The sequence below is a fragment of the Amphiura filiformis genome, chromosome 2, assembly GCF_039555335.1.
Source record: "Amphiura filiformis chromosome 2, Afil_fr2py, whole genome shotgun sequence".
Classification (NCBI taxonomy): domain Eukaryota; kingdom Metazoa; phylum Echinodermata; class Ophiuroidea; order Amphilepidida; family Amphiuridae; genus Amphiura; species Amphiura filiformis.
In genome coordinates this window covers 53,149,706-53,159,629 of record NC_092629.1, presented here as the reverse complement: position 1 = coordinate 53,159,629, position 9,924 = coordinate 53,149,706, and positions in this window count along the sequence as shown.

Sequence of the window (9,924 nt, the reverse complement as noted above, 5' to 3'; positions counted from 1 at the left end):
ACACCGGAAAAGATAGAGAAAATGGTTGTTCCTATAACAATTAGAAAGGACCCAGGCCCCAAGCCTCACATAGACTCAATGACAGCCGCTGGTAGTTTGATACCATCGACCTCGGGTAAACAACATTTTGTGGTTGATGAAACCGCTGCAACTTCAGATTTTTTGCAGGTTTTTAAAGAAGCGTGTAATGTGAACATTGAGAGTGTTCAGAATTATCCTTTGCAATAGGTGGAGATCAAGGAAGTTATATTAGGGAAGTGGGGGTCATCATACAGCCATCTTGTTTTTGTGCATGGAGGGGGAGGTATTTTACCTCCAGATTTTTTGGGGCGACTGGTGCGATTTAGCGCACTTTCATTGCTAAGAGTGCCGTGTACAAAACTACAATGTAACACACGAGAAAGGCAGAAACTTGAATGTTGTGCTTAACGACAAAAGTTGCACCAATTCGTTACACTAAATCTAGAGGTACATTAACTCAGTCTCCATGGCAACAGGATAGTGCTACTCCCATAGCCTTAGCAATGGTCAAAAGAGTAGAGATTAATATTTAGAAAGGCCAAAATGACTACAGAACCAGAACCTCTTTAGTTTTTAGTTGACTCATTAAAGACCGGGGGGCACTCACATAAATGGTCTGTACGCATGTGTGACCAAAAAAACAAGTAACAAGGGGTGTTTTTTAGGCAAGGCAAATTACTGTGAATGACGCATTTAGGGTTTAAAAACACTGATTTTCAAGAATAAGGGTAGTTTTCTGAAACTGAACAACTTGTTTATGATACCTTTACAAATATTTGTAATTACGATTCCAAAAAGGTACATTTGTTTTAATTTTTATATGCCAAAAACTCATTAGAGGGTAAATTCTATATTAAATTACCTTATTAAGGGGCTAAATTTGCTGGTAGGGTAAAACTCGTTTAGGGGGTGTTTCAATAATATTTGGTCACACATGCGTACACTATCATACTTGAGTGACCCCGGATTAAAGATGACTGTACACTTTGAAATCAAAGACTTGGCTTCGAAAAGAGACATAAAATTTGCAATCTGTAATATTTATTTTGGGAGTACTCATTTTGGACACATTTGACAGGTCTTCCCTCATCAGGTGTAAAGAGCTGATGGGTAAACCTGCTTAATGCTCTGAAATTGGATTAATTTTGGGTGGGGGATCTGCTCCTTTGGATTGCTCTTCAAGGTTTTTCCCTGGGGAGGGATGGGCCCCCCACCGACTGCCATCCCTGCTTTTTGACCAGAGCCTGTCCCCCTCCCAGATTTGTCCCTGAAAATTTCACTAATGTTACCCCATTTTTCTCTCAATTTTGACTGCTATAGAAAGCTCTATTTTATGCTTAAAATATCAAAACTTGTTCTAAATTTGCTGTAGGGGGCATTTAAGCAGTCAATTTTCCCAAGCCCCCCCCTCATCTGACTCCGTCCCCGAAAACAAACCCCCCCCCCCCCAAAAAAAAAGGAAATAAATAAATATATAAAAAATGTGGAAAAACCCTGCTAGTGTTCTGCTGTTTCCATGAGACCCAGAAGAGCCAGAAAAATGTTGTTATTAGGCCATATGAAATTAATGTTTTGGTTCTTGTCCCCTCCCTCCTCAATTTCTGGGATTTGTCCAATTTTTCATATGTTTTCAAAATATTTTAGACTTTGGAATACTAAACAAATAAGTTTATTAGAGAACATGGATCACTTCCAAGACTTTTTGTTATACAAGGGGGTTTTAACAGCAGAATCTCACATTAAAAAAGAAGGGAAAAAAGGGAGCCTCTTTCGCCGAGCACTGTTGGAAAAGACTGAATACTACTAACAATGCTAATTTTACACTCTCTCCCATCAATTCACAAAAATCCTCTGGACAAGAACCAAAACATTAATTTTATACGGCTTTCATATACATTTACAAATGCATGTACATACAAATGTTCTGAAATACATGTATCTAGGCCTGTACAAATATGTATGCTTGTATCATATGTGACACGATCTGGTCCATGGGGGCCAAAGGAGGCATTTTTGAAAATTGAGTTACTATAATTATTACATTATACAGGGTGTCCCAGAATGATTTGTACCGTATTTGCAAAAATAACTAAAAATAGAAGACGGGCAGTGTATCTATTTTTGATACATGCATTATAATGCTTGACATGTCTCCTACTTATTCTGTTAATTTCAGCACGCTACCTTTATTTGTTTTGGCATGGCATGCAATAATGTAAAATCGATGAAAAACCAGAAACATTTTCAGCGCAAACTACTCGCATACCCTTGAAAATGCACGATACGATTAAATAAAGAACGTGGGATGTTTGGCACAGCATTTCGACGACAACTACTGTTGGTGTTGCACCTTAAAGCTTGCCGGACAGCTGCAATGTTCGCTCTAGTTCTTACAGTCTTACGAGCACCTGAAGCTTCAATCTGCCGATTCCTGACAGTTCTGTGCTCGTCAAACTTCTTTACGTTATACACTATCGCTCCTTTGACTGGAATGCGTGCTCGCGAAATCGTCTAATGAATCTTCTTTGCGTCTCAACATAGCTGCCGGTTTGCCAGTAAGTTTTTGAAAGAAATCCACGCTGCTGTACAATAAATTGAGGAGCCATCTTTTCTGTATCACAACCAGTTCGACCTCTGGAAGCATTTCAACCTCACACCGCAATAACTAAAACCACCGCCAAAGAGAGAATGGGATTAGGCCGCAAATCCTTAATTCCATATAATGATTGCTTCGTGAAAGTCATAAATAATAGATAGATATCGGCTATTTAGTGGAAATACGAACAGGGCACAAGTAAAATACCTGCATAACTTTTTCCAAATAAGCTTGTGCTGAACGGTTAGTAATGTTACAGATTTTCAAAATAGGTTGCGTTGTCAAAACTTAGAATTCACCATTTTTACGCAATCTTCTATATTTTCTACTAGAAACGTCTAATTTTTAAAATCTAAAAAATCTGAGAAAGCTAAATATATGTTAAACTTAAAATGTAAAACAATATGACCATTTAACACGCCCATCATACCTAAAAAATTCCATCTTTCCCGGTATAGATCATTCTGGGACACCCTGTACTTACAATTGGCTTTCGTTTACTGAAAACACCAAAGGCCTAGCATACTTGGTTATGAAATTATGAAGTTTTTTTATGTCTATTTTCTTATGTATTTTATTGTTTTTTACTCCTTATTTTTACCTATATCTCAGTTTCAAATTTGCCGCCTTTGGCCCCCGTGGACCAGATCGTGTCACATATTTAGTTTTTCCATGGATGAACTCAAGTTCTCAATTGAGTGTGTAAAACGTAATGTATATTTGCCGTGTACGAATCGTACATACATTATGTAGTGGCATATATTATTTTGTAAATTTGATTACGTACATTGTAGCATAGCACTTTAATACAAATTGAATAGAATTTAGAAGAAACCTTTTTTAATCAATTCCTTGGATTTTTCTCAACATTTTGATGTATAATACACCATACCTCTTCATGGGACCTTTTTAGGTGCTGTCACATTAATTTATCACCCATTTAAAAAAAGGGTTTTTTTTTTAACCCATGTTCATGTACATTTGTGAAGTTTTTCACTTTCGAGGTACAGTGGCTGTGAAGTTTTCAAAAAGTTTTCCTAGCCTACTGACCCAATTCTGAAAACCATTTTTTTATTGGGCTTATTGGCAGCCATGAGCATAAACGGTACTGATTTGGCCTCATCACATTATTTCAGCTTTGACAAAAAATAAGTAAAAAAATGTATAGGCCTATAAAAATCGCACACTTAAATATAACACATTTTACACCGTACTGACTCAAATAAAGTCCCACCTCAAGAGCTCCCCCCCCCCCCTGTGTTGACAAACATTTTCTAGTAAAGTTGATCCATCCCCAAATGTTAAACTATTTTGTGATTTATGGGAAAGAACTTGCAAAATCAAAACATGCAATCATCATTGTTTGACAATCTAAACATTAAAAAAACATTACACATTTTCAACAGGTCAGAGTATATTTTCCAATATAAGAAGTGAGTGTTCAGAGGCCCAAAATGCCCTCATATGAACACTATAAAAAATGCACCTCAATATATTTTTGGTATATATACACTGTATCACATAACATTTACCCAAACTTAAGGTGGTACTACACCCCATGATAAATGTTGTGACTACTTTTTAATTTTTCTAAAAAAATAACTACACACTTTCAGTATTAAACAAAAATTATGTATATTATAGGGCCAAGTAATTCAATTACTTCAAGACAAGTGGTTCATTATGAATAAGAAATGAGGTACATTCTAGGGATACCTCTTTTCTTATCATAAATAACATATCGCTTGTCTTGGATCACTGAAATTCCAGTGTAATAACTGGATTCCTTGCCCATATAATATACATAACTTGTGGTACCAGTGTGTTATTATAGTTTTTGAGGAAAAATGCAAAAAAAAATGCATAAATTTATCAAGGGGCGTAGTACCACCTTAATGATGCAATCCACTATCAATGTGTACAGCAAGTTAATAATATGTACTAGTTAACTCTAGTAATATGTCCCCCCCCCCCAATTTTAAAACTGCCACTTACATGGGACTTTGCCAGAGTCAGTAAAGTATTTTATGTTTGATTCGAAAAGCGCTGTTATTTTAGCATGAGTTAAAAGAGTAAGCATACATTACCCAATGTATAGTTTGTATTTGTATGGGTCACATTATTTACAATAATAGCGAGGTACAAATAATCGTTATCATTAATTGATATTTGTAAAATTATGTTATTCTGCAAGTCAGTCATTGTTATTACAAATGATTTAACCCCATGGGAACTACCTGCCTATTGGTCACAAAGAAGTTTTCATTATTAATTGGACCAATCAGCAACATTGTTAAAATAATTTCACCATGCAAAACAATTCTACGCTATTAGCAATAAGAGGCGCCGCCAGCGGTTTGCGATGTAATCGTGATGTATCATGGGAAAAATTCGACATCCAAGTCCGCATAATCTGAATATTACCATGCTATTACATAGGAACACGTGACAATATTTTTTAGTTTGTCAAAATAAAGGTGTTACACGCTTGAATCGATACTCAATAATACTTAATAATATGATTTGAAATGTGCACAATTAATTTTTTCTCTATCGATTTGCGTGTAATACCGTTATATTGACAAACTAAAAAATATAATCACATGTTCCTATGTAATAGCCTGTTAATAGTCGTTTTTCGCTGACTTGGATGTCGACATTTTCCCATGATACATCACAATTTTCCCATGATACATCACGATTACATCGCAAACCGCTGGCGGCGCCCTTATTGCGAATAGCGAGAATTTGGGTGAATTATTTGCAAAGCTCCATTCTGATTTTGAGGAATGTTACTGTTAGATCGGCAGGGAGTTAAACCAGGTCTTATCAAAATGTTTGAAATGACCAATTCCTCTTGTGAACACCCCCCCACACACACACACATGTATTGCGCTACAAACACTATAGACTGATGTTTGCTTGAAGTAATTGCTTGAGGTCTAAAAGTCATTATAAAAATTAGCAAATAAAGTTGAAGAGGATTCGTAAGACTGTTTACAAAGTATATCGTCGCTGGGTGGGGAAAACCTCATAATTTTACTTTTGGCCGTTGAACATGGATAAAGCCTTGTAAGTGTAGACTTTGCATTGAATAGGTTGCTTCATCCATGTTCAAGGGCCAAAAGTACATGCAGGAAATATCTCATATTTACTTTTGGCCCTGGAAAATGAATAAAGACTTGTATGTGTAGACTTTATATTGAATGGTTTGCTTCATCCATGTTCAAGGGCCCAAAGTACATGCAGGAAATACCTCATATTTACTTTTGGCACTTGAAAATGGATAAAGACTTGTAGGTGTAGAATTGATATTGAATGGTTTGCTTCATCCATGTTCAAGGGCAAGTCTTTAAAAAGACAAAGTTCACGAATCAGGTGTAGGCCTATAGTACTTTGAGCTACTTTGGTCTAAATTTCAATATTCATAAACCTACTCTGTACTGATTTGACATTAAGTGTTTGAGGCCTGATGATACTTGCATCTTGAATCTGGAAAATAATTTTCAAAAAACCTCATTTTTTCATTTAGGTTTTTTTAAAGCCACCTGCATGCGCTGCAGGAAACAAATTTGGCTATTACACGAAGAAAATTACATCAAAATGTCTACTGTATCAGCCCATCAGATGCTATTTCACGTTTTATTTGGAAGCAAATCTCCTAATGTGTTTCAGGAACACTGTATGTCAAATTCCAGGGTCAAATTATAGTTTGTTGAATAGTTTTCTATACAGATGCTAGATGCCTTATCACTAAAGTAAACATATTACAATACATTTTGGTCTTGCTAGCTTTTGTCAGGGATATTTGTCTTATATTCAAGCTTTATGAACACCATGCAATTATTATTTTGTAACAGAAAATATTATGTTTATACACACATTGCTTGGTCATTACAAGAGTCAATAAACATTCAATTAAAGTCATAATGTACGATCTTTTTTCAGAATTTACCTTTATTTTTTTCAAAACCGATTTTTTGGCATATTTGTAATACTTACACATATTCTAACTTAAATCTATGAGCAAACTGTCAAATTCGTCCTATTTGTAGTAAAACGGGATTTATTTTTTGTTGGTCCGACATAAAGTCATAATTTTTAGAATTATGACTTTATGTCGGCCACGACCGCAAACCGTAGTCTCCTACAAAACTAGCTTAGTTACGCCCCTCCACATGTGGAGGGCGTAACGTAACTAAACTGGCCGTGAGGAGACTAACTCTGAGGCCGCACTCGCTGTCCTAATCCAAATCGTATGCGAGATGTTTCGAGTGATAGAGGTGAAGTTTATGATGTTGTTTCTTTGCAAATTCCCAATGTTTTTCGCATCCAAATGTATTGGGAACTTTCATAATGATTGCATATTATCATTTTAGAAGAAAAAAAGAAAAATCTAAAAATTTAAAAAGATCGTACATTAAGGCTTTAAATATAGAGATTGGACTTAATTGTGTGCACTGTAGTTATATTTTTTGAAGTAAATCGCATATTGCAGCTTGCTGAATAGGTTTCTATACAGAAATGCCTAATCACAAAGTAAACAAATTATAGCTTATTATACTGACCAAAGTGAAAATGCCTAGCTTTTATTAACCAATCAGTTATGTGTATTATCAGCATGTGATGGCTGTAAGCCAATTGCAAACATGTTTAGTAAAAATGACTAATGAATTCCTACATGCACTGAGCAGTCTCACTCAAGGTTAAATGTGCTAAATAGTCCTTGTTATGGGTAGCAGGATTAGATTAAGGCATACAAACGAGGGTATGAGATATTAGGAATTATTTTCTAGCCTCTTAACCACAGGGCTGGTGGGTTACAATAGCTATTCAGACACAGGGTATGTAAGGGATAAACTGTGCATATGAGATGTGGGTGCAAGTGGTGTTAACGTCCCAATAATCCCATTCCAAGCTATTATCTGAAACTGCTCCTCGGAAGATGTATTACAAGAACTCATAAGAAATGATAGTCATAACACGACCAAAAGATAAATGACTGAAGCTCGGGCCGCACACATGGCCGTTCCGACCATTAGGCCAGGCAGAGATGTAATAATGAGGTTGATCAAGCTATCCTCAAACAGAATATGTGTGAGACCGCTCATTCAAAGTAAATGATGAATCACCCTATTTAGCTGTTTTACAATATACCACAATGGGGTTTGAACCCGCGATGGGTGTGATACACAAGTCGCAGCTAATTAACTGCTTTTAGGGATAGGTCAGTGTGCATGTGCATGTAATCATGCCATGTACACCATGCATGTCATCTGTCAGATTTCAGATAAAATATGACTGAAGTTCGATGGCAAATTATAATTTTTGCTGCTTGTTGCCACTTTCAGCCTCTATTATTTATGATAAAGAATGTTTTCAATTATCAGAATATCTTTATTAGGTTTGCAGGAAATGACAGGAAAATACATAAAATAATAAAATAGAAATGATCAACAATCATCATCACCTCTAAAAAAATCCTAAAAATTTCTTCTTTAGAAATTTATATTATTTTTTGCAAAAAACGGTGGATTTAGGGGGACATTTTACAGCACTCGATTTCTTTCTTGTAGGCCTATTATATCCACATGTGGTATATTCCATCCAAGCAGCAGGACATTAACACACGCGTTTCATACTTTTTAACAAATTCTCTATAGAAACATTGGAAATATTTGAAGTGAAAATCGGTCAATCATGGGCGGTCACACACATAACATCATAGGATATTTCAAGTGGATGTCTAACTACTTGAGATTATGCCGGGATTACCCACGGGATTATCTCAAGGATATAATTCCGTTGACCCTCCTCTTTATTACATCTTCTCTGGGCCAGGTAAGGCGGTTGCCTAGGGCGGCAAATGCAGAGGGGCGAAAGAAAAAAAAAGAAGAGGTGGGCAAAAAAAGAAAAAACGGGAATGGAGAAAGAAAAGGGAAGAAAAAATGAGGGCGGATGAAAAGAAAAAATGGGAAGAAATATAAATGATACCACGTGTATTATTCTTAATTCGTGTAAGCGGTGGTAAGAGTGGTGGACGAAAGTAGGCCTACTTCGATGGGGTCGTGTCCGGTCCCTCCAAAATACTAAGGGATGAAAAGTCCCCGGAAAAGTCGTGGGCAGTATACAGATAGATCAAAACTGATGAGTTTTTAAGGGGGTAGCCTAACTACATTAACACTTTTTAGGTACTACAATTTAAAAGGCCTATCAAAATTCCGTCCCGCCACAAACGGGAAGTTTGGCCAAGGGGGTGACACTAAATTCACGGTTGTTCTATTAGCAACGCAAAATCTATGAAAAATTCAGCTGGTTTACTAGCTAGAAAGTGAGGCCAGTTATCGATCCGTTATAGCTCGTTATGAATAATTCATGTTCGACCCTTGGATCATGTTAATTGAATTTGGCAAATAACAACGTTGTTAGTTTTGCGAACTTTGCCTGTTCAATGAGAGTATAGCGCGCCCCAATACATCTGGGCGCAAAACAGGCGAAAACGATCCAGTTTAATGAAATGGCGGACGGGTATTCCCATCAGGCACCAGTGATATGTTTTTTCAAAGAAAGTCTACTAATTTGATATGAAATGACATTTTGCAATAGCAAAGTCAAAATTAGGACTTGCTGTCAATAATATGAAGGACACATGTGACAGAGGCAAGGTGGGAAATACAAGTAGTATTTAAGTTATGAATAACCTTTGATACCCGACCTGACCTTCCATCATGGCGCCTTATTCGTTTTCATGTATTTCTATTATGCTCTCAAGTAAAATAAAATACCAATCTGCTCTGAGCAGACAATGTTACTTGCTCCCAGCATGAATTATTGATTTTATACGGAAGTAAAGAAATGCACAGTGTATGTGCATGATGTGCAAGCATACTCCAAATTTACGGTAAATCTGAATAGTGGTCACATGTTAACATATCATGTGTTCGGGAAATCACGTGGCAACATTTTAAGATTTCAGGCTTGTTTACTAGTTAATTGCCATTTGTACTCTTTATTATTTATCTTTGTTAATTAACATATATTTTAAATGCTGATAAATCGTGGTTGGCTACCCACGATATCTGTTAAATTCAATATTTTATGAATATAATTCTACCACGCAGAGGGGGTCACGCAGCAGAATTTCACATCACCTGACTTAGCTACATTTCGAAGCTCTGCTCTTCAAATTCATGTAAATTTCAAAGTTTATACATTTAATATATTTAATATGATACTAATTTTTTTGTTATAACCAACTGGTACACGAAATATACTAGCTTATTACCTATACAGAAAGGTAATTATCA